The sequence below is a fragment of the Anastrepha obliqua genome, chromosome 2 (genome assembly GCF_027943255.1).
Source record: "Anastrepha obliqua isolate idAnaObli1 chromosome 2, idAnaObli1_1.0, whole genome shotgun sequence".
Classification (NCBI taxonomy): domain Eukaryota; kingdom Metazoa; phylum Arthropoda; class Insecta; order Diptera; family Tephritidae; genus Anastrepha; species Anastrepha obliqua.
Genome location: NC_072893.1, coordinates 59,117,686 through 59,139,738, shown reverse-complemented (window position 1 = coordinate 59,139,738; position 22,053 = coordinate 59,117,686). Strand labels below are relative to the sequence as shown.

The window sequence follows — 22,053 nt, the reverse complement described above, 5'->3', positions numbered from 1 at the left end:
ATATAAAATTAATTCTTTAACTAAATAAAGTAAATTCGAAAACATTAAAGGAGTGATTACATAAATAAGCGAGTTAAATAATTCTACTAACTAAATGGAGTAAAAACGAGTAAAGAAATTCATTGAAATACAAATATTATAATTTCAAATAAATATTATATTAATAAGAAATGCAAAAATAAAATGAAGAAAAAAAATTGTTGGATGTCAACAACACGCGGTGTTCCCAAGCGGTCCCCCATCCAAGTACTAACCGCGCCCGACGCTGCTTAATTTCGGTGATCGGACGAGAACCGATGTTTTCAGCGTGGTATGGTCGTTGACAATTTATATCTCCACCAGTACACTCACTTCAAACAAACCAAATATGAATACCAACTATTTTATTCAATACCTACTATGCACCTAACGAGACCCTAATAAATTCATATACATACATATATTATATGAATTATTTCAATGAGTGTATAACGATTTAATACATATCCCTACCGTTTTCCAATTGTTAGTTTATGCCAAAATATTGGGTTAGCATCTTTTCGCTATATACATACATATACATACATATATGTACTATATAATTTATCTAAATTTGGTAGCAATGCTTAAATGGGATAGTGGTAGTTATTTTCGCTCTGCAACTACTGTTCTTCTAGTGAAATTGTCTGTTGTCATATATGTATGTTTTCTTCTTTAAAACTCAAAATAAACCGATATTCCTATTGTGGTGTACTCATTTATTGCGAATTTCTCAGTTATCCCAGTTGTAAGTGTTTGCTTGTTGTATGTAGTTTTTGGGTGGCTGTTGCAAGCTTGTTTTATTCGGCTTGAATTTTCGCATAAAACATTCTATAAAATATAAAATTAATTCTTTAACTAAATAAAGTAAACTCGAAAACATTAAAGGAGTGATTACACAAATAAACGAGTTAAATAATTCTACTAACTAAATGGAGTAAAAACGAGTAAAGAAATTCATTGAAATACAAATAGCAAACGTTAATATAAGAGCAGAGTATAAAATTATAATTTCAAATAAATATTATATTAATAAGAAATGCAAAAATAAAATGAAGAAAAAAAAATTGTTGGATGTCAACAACACGCGGTGTTCCCAAGCGGTCCCCCATCCAAGTACTAACCGCGCCCGACGCTGCTTAATTTCGGTGATCGGACGAGAACCGATGTTTTCAGCGTGGTATGGTCGTTGACAATTTAAATCCCCACCAGTACACTCACTTCAAACAAACCAAATATGAATACCAACTATTTTATTCAATACCTATGCACCTAACGAGACCCTAATAAAATCATATACATATATTATATGAATTATTTCAATGAGTGTACAACGATTTAATACATATCCCTACCGTTTTCCAATTGTTAGTTTATGCCAAAATATTGGGTTAGCATCTTTTCGCTATATACATACATATATGTACTATATAATTTATCTAAATTTGGTAGCAATGCTTAAATGGGATAGTGGTAGTTATTTTCGCTCTGCAACTACTGTTCTTCTAGTGAAATTGTCTGTTGTCATATATGTATGTTTTCTTCTTTAAAACTCAAAATAAACCGATATTCCTATTGTGGTGTACTCATTTATTGCGAATTTCTCAGTTATCCCAGTTGTAAGTGTTTGCTTGTTGTATGTAGTTTTTGGGTGGCTGTTGCAAGCTTGTTTTATTCGGCTTGAATTTTATGCATAAAACATTTTATAAAATATAAAATTAATTCTTTAACTAAATAAAGTAAATTCGAAAACATTAAAGGAGTGATTACACAAATAAACGAGTTAAATAATTCTACTAACTAAATGGAGTAAAAACGAGTAAAGAAATTCATTGAAATACAAATAGCAAACGTTAATATAAGAGCAGAGTATAAAATTATAATTTCAAATAAATATTATATTAATAAGAAATGCAAAAATAAAATGAAGAAAAAAAAATTGTCCCCCAAGCGGTCCCCCATCCAAGTACTAACCGCGCCCGACGCTGCTTAATTTCGGTGATCGGACGAGAACCGATGTTTTCAGCGTGGTATGGTCGTTGACAATTTAAATCCCCACCAGTACACTCACTTCAAACAAACCAAATATGAATACCAACTATTTTATTCAATACCTATGCACCTAACGAGACCCTAATAAAATCATATACATATATACATATATTATATGAATTATTTCAATGAGTGTATAACGATTTAATACATATCCCTACCGTTTTCCAATTGTTAGTTTATGCCAAAATATTGGGTTAGCATCTTTTCGCTATATACATACATATATGTACTATATAATTTATCTAAATTTGGTAGCAATGCTTAAATGGGATAGTGGTAGTTATTTTCGCTCTGCAACTACTGTTCTTCTAGTGAAATTGTCTGTTGTCATATATGTATGTTTTCTTCTTTAAAACTCAAAATAAACCGATATTCCTATTGTGGTGTACTCATTTATTGCGAATTTCTCAGTTATCCCAGTTGTAAGTGTTTGCTTGTTGTATGTAGTTTTTGGGTGGCTGTTGCAAGCTTGTTTTATTCGGCTTGAATTTTCGCATAAAACATTCTATAAAATATAAAATTAATTCTTTAACTAAATAAAGTAAACTCGAAAACATTAAAGGAGTGATTACACAAATAAACGAGTTAAATAATTCTACTAACTAAATGGAGTAAAAACGAGTAAAGAAATTCATTGAAATACAAATATTATAATTTCAAATAAATATTATATTAATAAGAAATGCAAAAATAAAATGAAGAAAAAAAATTGTTGGATGTCAACAACACGCGGTGTTCCCAAGCGGTCCCCCATCCAAGTACTAACCGCGCCCGACGCTGCTTAATTTCGGTGATCGGACGAGAACCGATGTTTTCAGCGTGGTATGGTCGTTGACAATTTATATCTCCACCAGTACACTCACTTCAAACAAACCAAATATGAATACCAACTATTTTATTCAATACCTACTATGCACCTAACGAGACCCTAATAAATTCATATACATACATATATTATATGAATTATTTCAATGAGTGTATAACGATTTAATACATATCCCTACCGTTTTCCAATTGTTAGTTTATGCCAAAATATTGGGTTAGCATCTTTTCGCTATATACATACATATACATACATATATGTACTATATAATTTATCTAAATTTGGTAGCAATGCTTAAATGGGATAGTGGTAGTTATTTTCGCTCTGCAACTACTGTTCTTCTAGTGAAATTGTCTGTTGTCATATATGTATGTTTTCTTCTTTAAAACTCAAAATAAACCGATATTCCTATTGTGGTGTACTCATTTATTGCGAATTTCTCAGTTATCCCAGTTGTAAGTGTTTGCTTGTTGTATGTAGTTTTTGGGTGGCTGTTGCAAGCTTGTTTTATTCGGCTTGAATTTTATGCATAAAACATTTTATAAAATATAAAATTAATTCTTTAACTAAATAAAGTAAATTCGAAAACATTAAAGGAGTGATTACACAAATAAACGAGTTAAATAATTCTACTAACTAAATGGAGTAAAAACGAGTAAAGAAATTCATTGAAATACAAATATTATAATTTCAAATAAATATTATATTAATAAGAAATGCAAAAATAAAATGAAGAAAAAAAATTGTTGGATGTCAACAACACGCGGTGTTCCCAAGCGGTCCCCCATCCAAGTACTAACCGCGCCCGACGCCCGACGCTGCTTAATTTCGGTGATCGGACGAGAACCGATGTTTTCAGCGTGGTATGGTCGTTGACAATTTAAATCCCCACCAGTACACTCACTTCAAACAAACCAAATATGAATACCAACTATTTTATTCAATACCTATGCACCTAACGAGACCCTAATAAAATCATATACATATATACATATATTATATGAATTATTTCAATGAGTGTACAACGATTTAATACATATCCCTACCGTTTTCCAATTGTTAGTTTATGCCAAAATATTGGGTTAGCATCTTTTCGCTATATACATACATATATGTACTATATAATTTATCTAAATTTGGTAGCAATGCTTAAATGGGATAGTGGTAGTTATTTTCGCTCTGCAACTACTGTTCTTCTAGTGAAATTGTCTGTTGTCATATATGTATGTTTTCTTCTTTAAAACTCAAAATAAACCGATATTCCTATTGTGGTGTACTCATTTATTGCGAATTTCTCAGTTATCCCAGTTGTAAGTGTTTGCTTGTTGTATGTAGTTTTTGGGTGGCTGTTGCAAGCTTGTTTTATTCGGCTTGAATTTTATGCATAAAACATTTTATAAAATATAAAATTAATTCTTTAACTAAATAAAGTAAATTCGAAAACATTAAAGGAGTGATTACACAAATAAACGAGTTAAATAATTCTACTAACTAAATGGAGTAAAAACGAGTAAAGAAATTCATTGAAATACAAATAGCAAACGTTAATATAAGAGCAGAGTATAAAATTATAATTTCAAATAAATATTATATTAATAAGAAATGCAAAAATAAAATGAAGAAAAAAAAATTGTCCCCCAAGCGGTCCCCCATCCAAGTACTAACCGCGCCCGACGCTGCTTAATTTCGGTGATCGGACGAGAACCGATGTTTTCAGCGTGGTATGGTCGTTGACAATTTAAATCCCCACCAGTACACTCACTTCAAACAAACCAAATATGAATACCAACTATTTTATTCAATACCTATGCACCTAACGAGACCCTAATAAAATCATATACATATATACATATATTATATGAATTATTTCAATGAGTGTATAACGATTTAATACATATCCCTACCGTTTTCCAATTGTTAGTTTATGCCAAAATATTGGGTTAGCATCTTTTCGCTATATACATACATATATGTACTATATAATTTATCTAAATTTGGTAGCAATGCTTAAATGGGATAGTGGTAGTTATTTTCGCTCTGCAACTACTGTTCTTCTAGTGAAATTGTCTGTTGTCATATATGTATGTTTTCTTCTTTAAAACTCAAAATAAACCGATATTCCTATTGTGGTGTACTCATTTATTGCGAATTTCTCAGTTATCCCAGTTGTAAGTGTTTGCTTGTTGTATGTAGTTTTTGGGTGGCTGTTGCAAGCTTGTTTTATTCGGCTTGAATTTTATGCATAAAACATTTTATAAAATATAAAATTAATTCTTTAACTAAATAAAGTAAATTCGAAAACATTAAAGGAGTGATTACACAAATAAACGAGTTAAATAATTCTACTAACTAAATGGAGTAAAAACGAGTAAAGAAATTCATTGAAATACAAATAGCAAACGTTAATATAAGAGCAGAGTATAAAATTATAATTTCAAATAAATATTATATTAATAAGAAATGCAAAAATAAAATGAAGAAAAAAAATTGTTGGATGTCAACAACACGCGGTGTTCCCAAGCGGTCCCCCATCCAAGTACTAACCGCGCCCGACGCTGCTTAATTTCGGTGATCGGACGAGAACCGATGTTTTCAGCGTGGTATGGTCGTTGACAATTTAAATCCCCACCAGTACACTCACTTCAAACAAACCAAATATGAATACCAACTATTTTATTCAATACCTATGCACCTAACGAGACCCTAATAAAATCATATGCATATATACATATATTATATGAATTATTTCAATGAGTGTATAACGATTTAATACATATCCCTACCGTTTTCCAATTGTTAGTTTATGCCAAAATATTGGGTTAGCATCTTTTCGCTATATACATACATATATGTACTATATAATTTATCTAAATTTGGTAGCAATGCTTAAATGGGATAGTGGTAGTTATTTTCGCTCTGCAACTACTGTTCTTCTAGTGAAATTGTCTGTTGTCATATATGTATGTTTTCTTCTTTAAAACTCAAAATAAACCGATATTCCTATTGTGGTGTACTCATTTATTGCGAATTTCTCAGTTATCCCAGTTGTAAGTGTTTGCTTGTTGTATGTAGTTTTTGGGTGGCTGTTGCAAGCTTGTTTTATTCGGCTTGAATTTTATGCATAAAACATTTTATAAAATATAAAATTAATTCTTTAACTAAATAAAGTAAATTCGAAAACATTAAAGGAGTGATTACATAAATAAACGAGTTAAATAATTCTACTAACTCAATGGAGTAAAAACGAGTAAAGAAATTCATTGAAATACAAATATTATAATTTCAAATAAATATTATATTAATAAGAAATGCAAAAATAAAATGAAGAAAAAAAATTGTTGGATGTCAACAACACGCGGTGTTCCCAAGCGGTCCCCCATCCAAGTACTAACCGCGCCCGACGCTGCTTAATTTCGGTGATCGGACGAGAACCGATGTTTTCAGCGTGGTATGGTCGTTGACAATTTAAATCCCCACCAGTACACTCACTTCAAACAAACCAAATATGAATACCAACTATTTTATTCAATACCTATGCACCTAACGAGACCCTAATAAAATCATATACATATATACATATATTATATGAATTATTTCAATGAGTGTATAACGATTTAATACATATCCCTACCGTTTCCAATTGTTAGTTTATGCCAAAATATTGGGTTAGCAACTTTTCGCTGTATACATACATATATGTACTATATAATATTTCTAAATTTGGTAGCAATGCTTAAATGGGATAGTGGTAGTTATTTTCGCTCTGTAACTACTGTTCTTCTAGTGAAATTGTCTGTTGTCATATATGTATGTTTTCTTCTTTAAAACTCAAAATAAACCGATATTCCTATTGTGGTGTACTCATTTATTGCGAATTTCTCAGTTATCCCAGTTGTAAGTGTTTGCTTGTTGTATGTAGTTTTTGGGTGGCTGTTGCAAGCTTGTTTTATTCGGCTTGAATTTTATGCATAAAACATTTTATAAAATATAAAATTAATTCTTTAACTAAATAAAGTAAATTCGAAAACATTAAAGGAGTGATTACACAAATAAACGAGTTAAATAATTCTACTAACTAAATGGAGTAAAAACGAGTAAAGAAATTCATTGAAATACAAATAGCAAACGTTAATATAAGAGCAGAGTATAAAATTATAATTTCAAATAAATATTATATTAATAAGAAATGCAAAAATAAAATGAAGAAAAAAAATTGTCCCCCAAGCGGTCCCCCATCCAAGTACTAACCGCGCCCGACGCTGCTTAATTTCGGTGATCGGACGAGAACCGATGTTTTCAGCGTGGTATGGTCGTTGACAATTTAAATCCCCACCAGTACACTCACTTCAAACAAACCAAATATGAATACCAACTATTTTATTCAATACCTATGCACCTAACGAGACCCTAATAAAATCATATACATATATACATATATTATATGAATTATTTCAATGAGTGTATAACGATTTAATACATATCCCTACCGTTTTCCAATTGTTAGTTTATGCCAAAATATTGGGTTAGCATCTTTTCGCTATATACATACATATATGTACTATATAATTTATCTAAATTTGGTAGCAATGCTTAAATGGGATAGTGGTAGTTATTTTCGCTCTGCAACTACTGTTCTTCTAGTGAAATTGTCTGTTGTCATATATGTATGTTTTCTTCTTTAAAACTCAAAATAAACCGATATTCCTATTGTGGTGTACTCATTTATTGCGAATTTCTCAGTTATCCCAGTTGTAAGTGTTTGCTTGTTGTATGTAGTTTTTGGGTGGCTGTTGCAAGCTTGTTTTATTCGGCTTGAATTTTATGCATAAAACATTTTATAAAATATAAAATTAATTCTTTAACTAAATAAAGTAAATTCGAAAACATTAAAGGAGTGATTACACAAATAAACGAGTTAAATAATTCTACTAACTAAATGGAGTAAAAACGAGTAAAGAAATTCATTGAAATACAAATAGCAAACGTTAATATAAGAGCAGAGTATAAAATTATAATTTCAAATAAATATTATATTAATAAGAAATGCAAAAATAAAATGAAGAAAAAAAATTGTTGGATGTCAACAACACGCGGTGTTCCCAAGCGGTCCCCCATCCAAGTACTAACCGCGCCCGACGCTGCTTAATTTCGGTGATCGGACGAGAACCGATGTTTTCAGCGTGGTATGGTCGTTGACAATTTAAATCCCCACCAGTACACTCACTTCAAACAAACCAAATATGAATACCAACTATTTTATTCAATACCTATGCACCTAACGAGACCCTAATAAAATCATATACATATATACATATATTATATGAATTATTTCAATGAGTGTATAACGATTTAATACATATCCCTACCGTTTCCAATTGTTAGTTTATGCCAAAATATTGGGTTAGCAACTTTTCGCTGTATACATACATATATGTACTATATAATATTTCTAAATTTGGTAGCAATGCTTAAATGGGATAGTGGTAGTTATTTTCGCTCTGTAACTACTGTTCTTCTAGTGAAATTGTCTGTTGTCATATATGTATGTTTTCTTCTTTAAAACTCAAAATAAACCGATATTCCTATTGTGGTGTACTCATTTATTGCGAATTTCTCAGTTATCCCAGTTGTAAGTGTTTGCTTGTTGTATGTAGTTTTTGGGTGGCTGTTGCAAGCTTGTTTTATTCGGATTGAATTTTATGCATAAAACATTTTATAATATATAAAATTAATTCTTTAACTAAATAAAGTAAACTCGAAAACATTAAAGGAGTGATTACATAAATAAACAAGTTAAATAATTCTACTAACTAAAAGGAGTAAAAACGAGTAAAGAAATTCATTGAAATACAAATAGCAAACGTTAATATAAGAGCAGAGTATAAAATTATAATTTCAAATAAATATTATATTAATAAGAAATGCAAAAATAAAATGAAGAAAAAAAATTGTTGGATGTCAACAACACGCGGTGTTCCCAAGCGGTCCCCCATCCAAGTACTAACCGCGCCCGACGCTGCTTAATTTCGGTGATCGGACGAGAACCGATGTTTTCAGCGTGGTATGGTCGTTGACAATTTAAATCCCCACCAGTACACTCACTTCAAACAAACCAAATATGAATACCAACTATTTTATTCAATACCTACTATGCACCTAACGAGACCCTAATAAATTCATATACATACATATATTATATGAATTATTTCAATGAGTGTATAACGATTTAATACATATCCCTACCGTTTTCCAATTGTTAGTTTATGCCAAAATATTGGGTTAGCATCTTTTCGCTATATACATACATATATGTACTATATAATATTTCTAAATTTGGTAGCAATGCTTAAATGGGATAGTGGTAGTTATTTTCGCTCTGCAACTACTGTTCTTCTAGTGAAATTGTCTGTTGTCATATATGTATGTTTTCTTCTTTAAAACTCAAAATAAACCGATATTCCTATTGTGGTGTACTCATTTATTGCGAATTTCTCAGTTATCCCAGTTGTAAGTGTTTGCTTGTTGTATGTAGTTTTTGGGTGGCTGTTGCAAGCTTGTTTTATTCGGCTTGAATTTTCGCATAAAACATTCTATAAAATATAAAATTAATTCTTTAACTAAATAAAGTAAATTCGAAAACATTAAAGGAGTGATTACATAAATAAACGAGTTAAATAATTCTACTAACTAAATGGAGTAAAAACGAGTAAAGAAATTCATTGAAATACAAATATTATAATTTCAAATAAATATTATATTAATAAGAAATGCAAAAATAAAATGAAGAAAAAAAATTGTTGGATGTCAACAACACGCGGTGTTCCCAAGCGGTCCCCCATCCAAGTACTAACCGCGCCCGACGCTGCTTAATTTCGGTGATCGGACGAGAACCGATGTTTTCAGCGTGGTATGGTCGTTGACAATTTATATCTCCACCAGTACACTCACTTCAAACAAACCAAATATGAATACCAACTATTATATTGAATACCTATGCACATAACGAGACCCTAATAAAATCATATACATATATTATATGAATTATTTCAATGAGTGTATAACGATTTAATACATATCCCTACCATTTTCTAATTGTTAGTTTACGCTTAAATATTGGGTTAGCATCTTTTCGCTATCTACATGCATATACTATATAATATTTCTAAATTTGGTAGCAATGCTTAAATGGGATAGTGGTAGTTATTTTCGCTCTGCAACTACTGTTCTTCTAGTGAAATTGTCTGTTGTCATATATGTATGTTTTCTTCTTTAAAACTCAAAATAAACCGATATTCCTATTGTGGTGTACTCATTTATTGCGAATTTCTCAGTTATCCCAGTTGTAAGTGTTTGCTTGTTGTATGTAGTTTTTGGGTGGCTGTTGCAAGCTTGTTTTATTCGGCTTGAATTTTCGCATAAAACATTCTATAAAATATAAAATTAATTCTTTAACTAAATAAAGTAAACTCGAAAACATTAAAGGAGTGATTACACAAATAAACGAGTTAAATAATTCTACTAACTAAATGGAGTAAAAACGAGTAAAGAAATTCATTGAAATACAAATAGCAAACGTTAATATAAGAGCAGAGTATAAAATTATAATTTCAAATAAATATTCTATTAATAAGAAATGCAAAAATAAAATGAAGAAAAAAAATTGTTGGATGTCAACAACACGCGGTGTTCCCAAGCGGTCCCCCATCCAAGTACTAACCGCGCCCGACGCTGCTTAATTTCGGTGATCGGACGAGAACCGATGTTTTCAGCGTGGTATGGTCGTTGACAATTTAAATCCCCACCAGTACACTCACTTCAAACAAAACAAATATGAATACCAACTATTATATTGAATACCTATGCACATAACGAGACCCTAATAAAATCATATACATATATTATATGAATTATTTCAATGAGTGTATAACGATTTAATACATATCCCTACCATTTTCTAATTGTTAGTTTACGCTTAAATATTGGGTTAGCATCTTTTCGCTATCTACATGCATATACTATATAATATTTCTAAATTTGGTAGCAATGCTTAAATGGGATAGTGGTAGTTATTTTCGCTCTGCAACTACTGTTCTTCTAGTGAAATTGTCTGTTGTCATATATGTATGTTTTCTTCTTTAAAACTCAAAATAAACCGATATTCCTATTGTGGTGTACTCATTTATTGCGAATTTCTCAGTTATCCCAGTTGTAAGTGTTTGCTTGTTGTATGTAGTTTTTGGGTGGCTGTTGCAAGCTTGTTTTATTCGGCTTGAATTTTCGCATAAAACATTTTATAAAATATAAAATTAATTCTTTAACTAAATAAAGTAAACTCGAAAACATTAAAGGAGTGATTACACAAATAAACGAGTTAAATAATTCTACTAACTAAATGGAGTAAAAACGAGTAAAGAAATTCATTGAAATACAAATATTATAATTTCAAATAAATATTATATTAATAAGAAATGCAAAAATAAAATGAAGAAAAAAAATTGTTGGATGTCAACAACACGCGGTGTTCCCAAGCGGTCCCCCATCCAAGTACTAACCGCGCCCGACGCTGCTTAATTTCGGTGATCGGACGAGAACCGATGTTTTCAGCGTGGTATGGTCGTTGACAATTTAAATCCCCACCAGTACACTCACTTCAAACAAACCAAATATGAATACCAACTATTTTATTCAATACCTATGCACCTAACGAGACCCTAATAAAATCATATACATATATACATATATTATATGAATTATTTCAATGAGTGTACAACGATTTAATACATATCCCTACCGTTTTCCAATTGTTAGTTTATGCCAAAATATTGGGTTAGCATCTTTTCGCTATATACATACATATATGTACTATATAATTTATCTAAATTTGGTAGCAATGCTTAAATGGGATAGTGGTAGTTATTTTCGCTCTGCAACTACTGTTCTTCTAGTGAAATTGTCTGTTGTCATATATGTATGTTTTCTTCTTTAAAACTCAAAATAAACCGATATTCCTATTGTGGTGTACTCATTTATTGCGAATTTCTCAGTTATCCCAGTTGTAAGTGTTTGCTTGTTGTATGTAGTTTTTGGGTGGCTGTTGCAAGCTTGTTTTATTCGGCTTGAATTTTCGCATAAAACATTTTATAAAATATAAAATTAATTCTTTAACTAAATAAAGTAAACTCGAAAACATTAAAGGAGTGATTACACAAATAAACGAGTTAAATAATTCTACTAACTAAATGGAGTAAAAACGAGTAAAGAAATTCATTGAAATACAAATAGCAAACGTTAATATAAGAGCAGAGTATAAAATTATAATTTCAAATAAATATTATATTAATAAGAAATGCAAAAATAAAATGAAGAAAAAAAAATTGTTGGATGTCAACAACACGCGGTGTTCCCAAGCGGTCCCCCATCCAAGTACTAACCGCGCCCGACGCTGCTTAATTTCGGTGATCGGACGAGAACCGATGTTTTCAGCGTGGTATGGTCGTTGACAATTTATGTCTCCACCAGTACACTCACTTCAAACAAACCAAATATGAATACCAACTATTTTATTCAATACCTACTATGCACCTAACGAGACCCTAATAAATTCATATACATACATATATTATATGAATTATTTCAATGAGTGTATAACGATTTAATACATATCCCTACCGTTTTCCAATTGTTAGTTTATGCCAAAATATTGGGTTAGCATCTTTTCGCTATATACATACATATATGTACTATATAATATTTCTAAATTTGGTAGCAATGCTTAAATGGGATAGTGGTAGTTATTTTCGCTCTGCAACTACTGTTCTTCTAGTGAAATTGTCTGTTGTCATATATGTATGTTTTCTTCTTTAAAACTCAAAATAAACCGATATTCCTATTGTGGTGTACTCATTTATTGCGAATTTCTCAGTTATCCCAGTTGTAAGTGTTTGCTTGTTGTATGTAGTTTTTGGGTGGCTGTTGCAAGCTTGTTTTATTCGGCTTGAATTTTATGCATAAAACATTTTATAAAATATAAAATTAATTCTTTAACTAAATAAAGTAAATTCGAAAACATTAAAGGAGTGATTACATAAATAAGCGAGTTAAATAATTCTACTAACTAAATGGAGTAAAAACGAGTAAAGAAATTCATTGAAATACAAATATTATAATTTCAAATAAATATTATATTAATAAGAAATGCAAAAATAAAATGAAGAAAAAAAATTGTTGGATGTCAACAACACGCGGTGTTCCCAAGCGGTCCCCCATCCAAGTACTAACCGCGCCCGACGCTGCTTAATTTCGGTGATCGGACGAGAACCGATGTTTTCAGCGTGGTATGGTCGTTGACAATTTATATCTCCACCAGTACACTCACTTCAAACAAACCAAATATGAATACCAACTATTTTATTCAATACCTACTATGCACCTAACGAGACCCTAATAAATTCATATACATACATATATTATATGAATTATTTCAATGAGTGTATAACGATTTAATACATATCCCTACCGTTTTCCAATTGTTAGTTTATGCCAAAATATTGGGTTAGCATCTTTTCGCTATATACATACATATACATACATATATGTACTATATAATTTATCTAAATTTGGTAGCAATGCTTAAATGGGATAGTGGTAGTTATTTTCGCTCTGCAACTACTGTTCTTCTAGTGAAATTGTCTGTTGTCATATATGTATGTTTTCTTCTTTAAAACTCAAAATAAACCGATATTCCTATTGTGGTGTACTCATTTATTGCGAATTTCTCAGTTATCCCAGTTGTAAGTGTTTGCTTGTTGTATGTAGTTTTTGGGTGGCTGTTGCAAGCTTGTTTTATTCGGCTTGAATTTTCGCATAAAACATTCTATAAAATATAAAATTAATTCTTTAACTAAATAAAGTAAACTCGAAAACATTAAAGGAGTGATTACACAAATAAACGAGTTAAATAATTCTACTAACTAAATGGAGTAAAAACGAGTAAAGAAATTCATTGAAATACAAATAGCAAACGTTAATATAAGAGCAGAGTATAAAATTATAATTTCAAATAAATATTATATTAATAAGAAATGCAAAAATAAAATGAAGAAAAAAAAATTGTTGGATGTCAACAACACGCGGTGTTCCCAAGCGGTCCCCCATCCAAGTACTAACCGCGCCCGACGCTGCTTAATTTCGGTGATCGGACGAGAACCGATGTTTTCAGCGTGGTATGGTCGTTGACAATTTAAATCCCCACCAGTACACTCACTTCAAACAAACCAAATATGAATACCAACTATTTTATTCAATACCTATGCACCTAACGAGACCCTAATAAAATCATATACATATATTATATGAATTATTTCAATGAGTGTACAACGATTTAATACATATCCCTACCGTTTTCCAATTGTTAGTTTATGCCAAAATATTGGGTTAGCATCTTTTCGCTATATACATACATATATGTACTATATAATATTTCTAAATTTGGTAGCAATGCTTAAATGGGATAGTGGTAGTTATTTTCGCTCTGCAACTACTGTTCTTCTAGTGAAATTGTCTGTTGTCATATATGTATGTTTTCTTCTTTAAAACTCAAAATAAACCGATATTCCTATTGTGGTGTACTCATTTATTGCGAATTTCTCAGTTATCCCAGTTGTAAGTGTTTGCTTGTTGTATGTAGTTTTTGGGTGGCTGTTGCAAGCTTGTTTTATTCGGCTTGAATTTTATGCATAAAACATTTTATAAAATATAAAATTAATTCTTTAACTAAATAAAGTAAATTCGAAAACATTAAAGGAGTGATTACATAAATAAGCGAGTTAAATAATTCTACTAACTAAATGGAGTAAAAACGAGTAAAGAAATTCATTGAAATACAAATATTATAATTTCAAATAAATATTATATTAATAAGAAATGCAAAAATAAAATGAAGAAAAAAAAATTGTTGGATGTCAACAACACGCGGTGTTCCCAAGCGGTCCCCCATCCAAGTACTAACCGCGCCCGACGCTGCTTAATTTCGGTGATCGGACGAGAACCGATGTTTTCAGCGTGGTATGGTCGTTGACAATTTATATCTCCACCAGTACACTCACTTCAAACAAACCAAATATGAATACCAACTATTTTATTCAATACCTACTATGCACCTAACGAGACCCTAATAAATTCATATACATACATATATTATATGAATTATTTCAATGAGTGTATAACGATTTAATACATATCCCTACCGTTTTCCAATTGTTAGTTTATGCCAAAATATTGGGTTAGCATCTTTTCGCTATATACATACATATATGTACTATATAATATTTCTAAATTTGGTAGCAATGCTTAAATGGGATAGTGGTAGTTATTTTCGCTCTGCAACTACTGTTCTTCTAGTGAAATTGTCTGTTGTCATATATGTATGTTTTCTTCTTTAAAACTCAAAATAAACCGATATTCCTATTGTGGTGTACTCATTTATTGCGAATTTCTCAGTTATCCCAGTTGTAAGTGTTTGCTTGTTGTATGTAGTTTTTGGGTGGCTGTTGCAAGCTTGTTTTATTCGGCTTGAATTTTCGCATAAAACATTCTATAAAATATAAAATTAATTCTTTAACTAAATAAAGTAAACTCGAAAACATTAAAGGAGTGATTACACAAATAAACGAGTTAAATAATTCTACTAACTAAATGGAGTAAAAACGAGTAAAGAAATTCATTGAAATACAAATAGCAAACGTTAATATAAGAGCAGAGTATAAAATTATAATTTCAAATAAATATTATATTAATAAGAAATGCAAAAATAAAATGAAGAAAAAAAAATTGTTGGATGTCAACAACACGCGGTGTTCCCAAGCGGTCCCCCATCCAAGTACTAACCGCGCCCGACGCTGCTTAATTTCGGTGATCGGACGAGAACCGATGTTTTCAGCGTGGTATGGTCGTTGACAATTTAAATCCCCACCAGTACACTCACTTCAAACAAACCAAATATGAATACCAACTATTTTATTCAATACCTATGCACCTAACGAGACCCTAATAAAATCATATACATATATTATATGAATTATTTCAATGAGTGTACAACGATTTAATACATATCCCTACCGTTTTCCAATTGTTAGTTTATGCCAAAATATTGGGTTAGCATCTTTTCGCTATATACATACATATATGTACTATATAATATTTCTAAATTTGGTAGCAATGCTTAAATGGGATAGTGGTAGTTATTTTCGCTCTGCAACTACTGTTCTTCTAGTGAAATTGTCTGTTGTCATATATGTATGTTTTCTTCTTTAAAACTCAAAATAAACCGATATTCCTATTGTGGTGTACTCATTTATTGCGAATTTCTCAGTTATCCCAGTTGTAAGTGTTTGCTTGTTGTATGTAGTTTTTGGGTGGCTGTTGCAAGCTTGTTTTATTCGGCTTGAATTTTATGCATAAAACATTTTATAAAATATAAAATTAATTCTTTAACTAAATAAAGTAAATTCGAAAACATTAAAGGAGTGATTACATAAATAAACGAGTTAAATAATTCTACTAACTAAATGGAGTAAAAACGAGTAAAGAAATTCATTGAAATACAAATATTATAATTTCAAATAAATATTATATTAATAAGAAATGCAAAAATAAAATGAAGAAAAAAAATTGTTGGATGTCAACAACACGCGGTGTTCCCAAGCGGTCCCCCATCCAAGTACTAACCGCGCCCGACGCTGCTTAATTTCGGTGATCGGACGAGAACCGATGTTTTCAGCGTGGTATGGTCGTTGACAATTTATATCTCCACCAGTACACTCACTTCAAACAAACCAAATATGAATACCAACTATTTTATTCAATACCTACTATGCACCTAACGAGACCCTAATAAATTCATATACATACATATATTATATGAATTATTTCAATGAGTGTATAACGATTTAATACATATCCCTACCGTTTTCCAATTGTTAGTTTATGCCAAAATATTGGGTTAGCATCTTTTCGCTATATACATACATATATGTACTATATAATATTTCTAAATTTGGTAGCAATGCTTAAATGGGATAGTGGTAGTTATTTTCGCTCTGCAACTACTGTTCTTCTAGTGAAATTGTCTGTTGTCATATATGTATGTTTTCTTCTTTAAAACTCAAAATAAACCGATATTCCTATTGTGGTGTACTCATTTATTGCGAATTTCTCAGTTATCCCAGTTGTAAGTGTTTGCTTGTTGTATGTAGTTTTTGGGTGGCTGTTGCAAGCTTGTTTTATTCGGCTTGAATTTTATGCATAAAACATTTTATAAAATATAAAATTAATTCTTTAACTAAATAAAGTAAATTCGAAAACATTAAAGGAGTGATTACATAAATAAACGAGTTAAATAATTCTACTAACTAAATGGAGTAAAAACGAGTAAAGAAATTCATTGAAATACAAATATTATAATTTCAAATAAATATTATATTAATAAGAAATGCAAAAATAAAATGAAGAAAAAAAATTGTTGGATGTCAACAACACGCGGTGTTCCCAAGCGGTCCCCCATCCAAGTACTAACCGCGCCCGACGCTGCTTAATTTCGGTGATCGGACGAGAACCGATGTTTTCAGCGTGGTATGGTCGTTGACAATTTATATCTCCACCAGTACACTCACTTCAAACAAACCAAATATGAATACCAACTATTTTATTCAATACCTACTATGCACCTAACGAGACCCTAATAAATTCATATGCATATATACATATATTATATGAATTATTTCAATGAGTGTATAACGATTTAATACATATCCCTACCGTTTTCCAATTGTTAGTTTATGCCAAAATATTGGGTTAGCATCTTTTCGCTATATACATACATATATGTACTATATAATATTTCTAAATTTGGTAGCAATGCTTAAATGGGATAGTGGTAGTTATTTTCGCTCTGCAACTACTGTTCTTCTAGTGAAATTGTCTGTTGTCATATATGTATGTTTTCTTCTTTAAAACTCAAAATAAACCGATATTCCTATTGTGGTGTACTCATTTATTGCGAATTTCTCGGTTATCCCAGTTGTAAGTGTTTGCTTGTTGTATGTAGTTTTTGGGTGGCTGTTGCAAGCTTGTTTTATTCGGCTTGAATTTTATGCATAAAACATTTTATAAAATATAAAATTAATTCTTTAACTAAATAAAGTAAACTCGAAAACATTAAAGGAGTGATTACACAAATAAACGAGTTAAATAATTCTACTAACTAAATGGAGTAAAAACGAGTAAAGAAATTCATTGAAATACAAATAGCAAACGTTAATATAAGAGCAGAGTATAAAATTATAATTTCAAATAAATATTATATTAATAAGAAATGCAAAAATAAAATGAAGAAAAAATAATTGTCCCCCAAGCGGTCCCCCATCCAAGTACTAACCGCGCCCGACGCCCGACGCTGCTTAATTTCGGTGATCGGACGAGAACCGATGTTTTCAGCGTGGTATGGTCGTTGACAATTTAAATCCCCACCAGTACACTCACTTCAAACAAACCAAATATGAATACCAACTATTTTATTCAATACCTATGCACCTAACGAGACCCTAATAAAATCATATACATATATACATATATTATATGAATTATTTCAATGAGTGTATAACGATTTAATACATATCCCTACCGTTTTCCCATTGTTAGTTTATGCCAAAATATTGGGTTAGCATCTTTTCGCTATATACATACATATATGTACTATATAATTTATCTAAATTTGGTAGCAATGCTTAAATGGGATAGTGGTAGTTATTTTCGCTCTGCAACTACTGTTCTTCTAGTGAAATTGTCTGTTGTCATATATGTATGTTTTCTTCTTTAAAACTCAAAATAAACCGATATTCCTATTGTGGTGTACTCATTTATTGCGAATTTCTCAGTTATCCCAGTTGTAAGTGTTTGCTTGTTGTATGTAGTTTTTGGGTGGCTGTTGCAAGCTTGTTTTATTCGGCTTGAATTTTCGCATAAAACATTCTATAAAATATAAAATTAATTCTTTAACTAAATAAAGTAAACTCGAAAACATTAAAGGAGTGATTACACAAATAAACGAGTTAAATAATTCTACTAACTAAATGGAGTAAAAACGAGTAAAGAAATTCATTGAAATACAAATATTATAATTTCAAATAAATATTATATTAATAAGAAATGCAAAAATAAAATGAAGAAAAAAAATTGTTGGATGTCAACAACACGCGGTGTTCCCAAGCGGTCCCCCATCCAAGTACTAACCGCGCCCGACGCTGCTTAATTTCGGTGATCGGACGAGAACCGATGTTTTCAGCGTGGTATGGTCGTTGACAATTTATATCTCCACCAGTACACTCACTTCAAACAAACCAAATATGAATACCAACTATTTTATTCAATACCTATGCACCTAACGAGACCCTAATAAAATCATATACATATATACATATATTATATGAATTATTTCAATGAGTGTACAACGATTTAATACATATCCCTACCGTTTCCAATTGTTAGTTTATGCCAAAATATTGGGTTAGCAACTTTTCGCTGTATACATACATATATGTACTATATAATATTTCTAAATTTGGTAGCAATGCTTAAATGGGATAGTGGTAGTTATTTTCGCTCTGTAACTACTGTTCTTCTAGTGAAATTGTCTGTTGTCATATATGTATGTATGTTTTCTTCTTTAAAACTCAAAATAAACCGATATTCCTATTGTGGTGTACTCATTTATTGCGAATTTCTCAGTTATCCCAGTTGTAAGTGTTTGCTTGTTGTATGTAGTTTTTGGGTGGCTGTTGCAAGCTTGTTTTATTCGGCTTGAATTTTCGCATAAAACATTTTATAAAATATAAAATTAATTCTTTAACTAAATAAAGTAAACTCGAAAACATTAAAGGAGTGATTACACAAATAAACGAGTTAAATAATTCTACTAACTAAATGGAGTAAAAACGAGTAAAGAAATTCATTGAAATACAAATAGCAAACGTTAATATAAGAGCAGAGTATAAAATTATAATTTCAAATAAATATTATATTAATAAGAAATGCAAAAATAAAATGAAGAAAAAAAAATTGTTGGATGTCAACAACACGCGGTGTTCCCAAGCGGTCCCCCATCCAAGTACTAACCGCGCCCGACGCCCGACGCTGCTTAATTTCGGTGATCGGACGAGAACCGATGTTTTCAGCGTGGTATGGTCGTTGACAATTTATATCTCCACCAGTACACTCACTTCAAACAAACCAAATATGAATACCAACTATTTTATTCAATACCTACTATGCACCTAACGAGACCCTAATAAATTCATATACATACATATATTATATGAATTATTTCAATGAGTGTATAACGATTTAATACATATCCCTACCGTTTTCCAATTGTTAGTTTATGCCAAAATATTGGGTTAGCATCTTTTCGCTATATACATACATATATGTACTATATAATATTTCTAAATTTGGTAGCAATGCTTAAATGGGATAGTGGTAGTTATTTTCGCTCTGCAACTACTGTTCTTCTAGTGAAATTGTCTGTTGTCATATATGTATGTTTTCTTCTTTAAAACTCAAAATAAACCGATATTCCTATTGTGGTGTACTCATTTATTGCGAATTTCTCAGTTATCCCAGTTGTAAGTGTTTGCTTGTTGTATGTAGTTTTTGGGTGGCTGTTGCAAGCTTGTTTTATTCGGCTTGAATTTTATGCATAAAACATTTTATAAAATATAAAATTAATTCTTTAACTAAATAAAGTAAACTCGAAAACATTAAAGGAGTGATTACACAAATAAACGAGTTAAATAATTCTACTAACTAAATGGAGTAAAAACGAGTAAAGAAATTCATTGAAATACAAATAGCAAACGTTAATATAAGAGCAGAGTATAAAATTATAATTTCAAATAAATATTATATTAATAAGAAATGCAAAAATAAAATGAAGAAAAAAAAATTGTCCCCCAAGCGGTCCCCCATCCAAGTACTAACCGCGCCCGACGCTGCTTAATTTCGGTGATCGGACGAGAACCGATGTTTTCAGCGTGGTATGGTCGTTGACAATTTAAATCCCCACCAGTACACTCACTTCAAACAAACCAAATATGAATACCAACTATTTTATTCAATACCTATGCACCTAACGAGACCCTAATAAAATCATATGCATATATACATATATTATATGAATTATTTCAATGAGTGTATAACGATTTAATACATATCCCTACCGTTTTCCAATTGTTAGTTTATGCCAAAATATTGGGTTAGCATCTTTTCGCTATATACATACATATATGTACTATATAATTTATCTAAATTTGGTAGCAATGCTTAAATGGGATAGTGGTAGTTATTTTCGCTCTGCAACTACTGTTCTTCTAGTGAAATTGTCTGTTGTCATATATGTATGTTTTCTTCTTTAAAACTCAAAATAAACCGATATTCCTATTGTGGTGTACTCATTTATTGCGAATTTCTCAGTTATCCCAGTTGTAAGTGTTTGCTTGTTGTATGTAGTTTTTGGGTGGCTGTTGCAAGCTTGTTTTATTCGGCTTGAATTTTCGCATAAAACATTCTATAAAATATAAAATTAATTCTTTAACTAAATAAAGTAAACTCGAAAACATTAAAGGAGTGATTACACAAATAAACGAGTTAAATAATTCTACTAACTAAATGGAGTAAAAACGAGTAAAGAAATTCATTGAAATACAAATAGCAAACGTTAATATAAGAGCAGAGTATAAAATTATAATTTCAAATAAATATTATATTAATAAGAAATGCAAAAATAAAATGAAGAAAAAAAAATTGTTGGATGTCAACAACACGCGGTGTTCCCAAGCGGTCCCCCATCCAAGTACTAACCGCGCCCGACGCTGCTTAATTTCGGTGATCGGACGAGAACCGATGTTTTCAGCGTGGTATGGTCGTTGACAATTTAAATCCCCACCAGTACACTCACTTCAAACAAACCAAATATGAATACCAACTATTTTATTCAATACCTATGCACCTAACGAGACCCTAATAAAATCATATACATATATACATATATTATATGAATTATTTCAATGAGTGTACAACGATTTAATACATATCCCTACCGTTTT

At 30.8% G+C, this 22,053-nt stretch overlaps 19 non-coding genes and 2 pseudogenes across 19 annotated transcripts; all 21 read right to left on the bottom strand.

Annotated features, from left to right (window-relative positions):
• Window positions 1–205: 205 nt before the first annotated feature.
• Window positions 206–324, bottom strand: LOC129239752 (5S ribosomal RNA). Its single transcript, XR_008581908.1, has one exon. It is a non-coding gene; the product is annotated as a 5S ribosomal RNA (ribosomal RNA).
• A 769-nt stretch (window positions 325–1,093) lies between these two features.
• Window positions 1,094–1,212, bottom strand: LOC129239751 (5S ribosomal RNA). The gene has a single exon (XR_008581907.1). It is a non-coding gene; the product is annotated as a 5S ribosomal RNA (ribosomal RNA).
• Window positions 1,213–2,790: 1,578 nt separating this feature from the next.
• LOC129239750 (5S ribosomal RNA) lies at window positions 2,791–2,909 on the bottom strand. The gene has a single exon (XR_008581906.1). It is a non-coding gene; the product is annotated as a 5S ribosomal RNA (ribosomal RNA).
• A 738-nt stretch (window positions 2,910–3,647) lies between these two features.
• LOC129239801 (5S ribosomal RNA) lies at window positions 3,648–3,773 on the bottom strand (annotated as a pseudogene).
• A 1,618-nt stretch (window positions 3,774–5,391) lies between these two features.
• LOC129239749 (5S ribosomal RNA) lies at window positions 5,392–5,510 on the bottom strand. The gene has a single exon (XR_008581905.1). It is a non-coding gene; the product is annotated as a 5S ribosomal RNA (ribosomal RNA).
• A 729-nt stretch (window positions 5,511–6,239) lies between these two features.
• LOC129239748 (5S ribosomal RNA) lies at window positions 6,240–6,358 on the bottom strand. The gene has a single exon (XR_008581904.1). It is a non-coding gene; the product is annotated as a 5S ribosomal RNA (ribosomal RNA).
• Window positions 6,359–7,974: 1,616 nt separating this feature from the next.
• LOC129239747 (5S ribosomal RNA) lies at window positions 7,975–8,093 on the bottom strand. Its single transcript, XR_008581903.1, has one exon. It is a non-coding gene; the product is annotated as a 5S ribosomal RNA (ribosomal RNA).
• Window positions 8,094–8,852: 759 nt separating this feature from the next.
• On the bottom strand, window positions 8,853–8,971 carry LOC129239746 (5S ribosomal RNA). The gene has a single exon (XR_008581902.1). It is a non-coding gene; the product is annotated as a 5S ribosomal RNA (ribosomal RNA).
• Window positions 8,972–9,698: 727 nt separating this feature from the next.
• On the bottom strand, window positions 9,699–9,817 carry LOC129239745 (5S ribosomal RNA). Its single transcript, XR_008581901.1, has one exon. It is a non-coding gene; the product is annotated as a 5S ribosomal RNA (ribosomal RNA).
• Window positions 9,818–10,564: 747 nt separating this feature from the next.
• On the bottom strand, window positions 10,565–10,683 carry LOC129239744 (5S ribosomal RNA). Its single transcript, XR_008581900.1, has one exon. It is a non-coding gene; the product is annotated as a 5S ribosomal RNA (ribosomal RNA).
• A 716-nt stretch (window positions 10,684–11,399) lies between these two features.
• LOC129239743 (5S ribosomal RNA) lies at window positions 11,400–11,518 on the bottom strand. The gene has a single exon (XR_008581899.1). It is a non-coding gene; the product is annotated as a 5S ribosomal RNA (ribosomal RNA).
• A 760-nt stretch (window positions 11,519–12,278) lies between these two features.
• LOC129239740 (5S ribosomal RNA) lies at window positions 12,279–12,397 on the bottom strand. The gene has a single exon (XR_008581897.1). It is a non-coding gene; the product is annotated as a 5S ribosomal RNA (ribosomal RNA).
• Window positions 12,398–13,125: 728 nt separating this feature from the next.
• On the bottom strand, window positions 13,126–13,244 carry LOC129239739 (5S ribosomal RNA). The gene has a single exon (XR_008581896.1). It is a non-coding gene; the product is annotated as a 5S ribosomal RNA (ribosomal RNA).
• A 769-nt stretch (window positions 13,245–14,013) lies between these two features.
• Window positions 14,014–14,132, bottom strand: LOC129239738 (5S ribosomal RNA). Its single transcript, XR_008581895.1, has one exon. It is a non-coding gene; the product is annotated as a 5S ribosomal RNA (ribosomal RNA).
• A 722-nt stretch (window positions 14,133–14,854) lies between these two features.
• On the bottom strand, window positions 14,855–14,973 carry LOC129239737 (5S ribosomal RNA). Its single transcript, XR_008581894.1, has one exon. It is a non-coding gene; the product is annotated as a 5S ribosomal RNA (ribosomal RNA).
• Window positions 14,974–15,732: 759 nt separating this feature from the next.
• On the bottom strand, window positions 15,733–15,851 carry LOC129239736 (5S ribosomal RNA). Its single transcript, XR_008581893.1, has one exon. It is a non-coding gene; the product is annotated as a 5S ribosomal RNA (ribosomal RNA).
• A 721-nt stretch (window positions 15,852–16,572) lies between these two features.
• On the bottom strand, window positions 16,573–16,691 carry LOC129239735 (5S ribosomal RNA). The gene has a single exon (XR_008581892.1). It is a non-coding gene; the product is annotated as a 5S ribosomal RNA (ribosomal RNA).
• Window positions 16,692–17,419: 728 nt separating this feature from the next.
• Window positions 17,420–17,538, bottom strand: LOC129239734 (5S ribosomal RNA). The gene has a single exon (XR_008581891.1). It is a non-coding gene; the product is annotated as a 5S ribosomal RNA (ribosomal RNA).
• A 1,596-nt stretch (window positions 17,539–19,134) lies between these two features.
• On the bottom strand, window positions 19,135–19,253 carry LOC129239733 (5S ribosomal RNA). The gene has a single exon (XR_008581890.1). It is a non-coding gene; the product is annotated as a 5S ribosomal RNA (ribosomal RNA).
• Window positions 19,254–20,016: 763 nt separating this feature from the next.
• On the bottom strand, window positions 20,017–20,142 carry LOC129239800 (5S ribosomal RNA; annotated as a pseudogene).
• A 1,617-nt stretch (window positions 20,143–21,759) lies between these two features.
• On the bottom strand, window positions 21,760–21,878 carry LOC129239732 (5S ribosomal RNA). The gene has a single exon (XR_008581889.1). It is a non-coding gene; the product is annotated as a 5S ribosomal RNA (ribosomal RNA).
• Window positions 21,879–22,053: the final 175 nt, after the last annotated feature.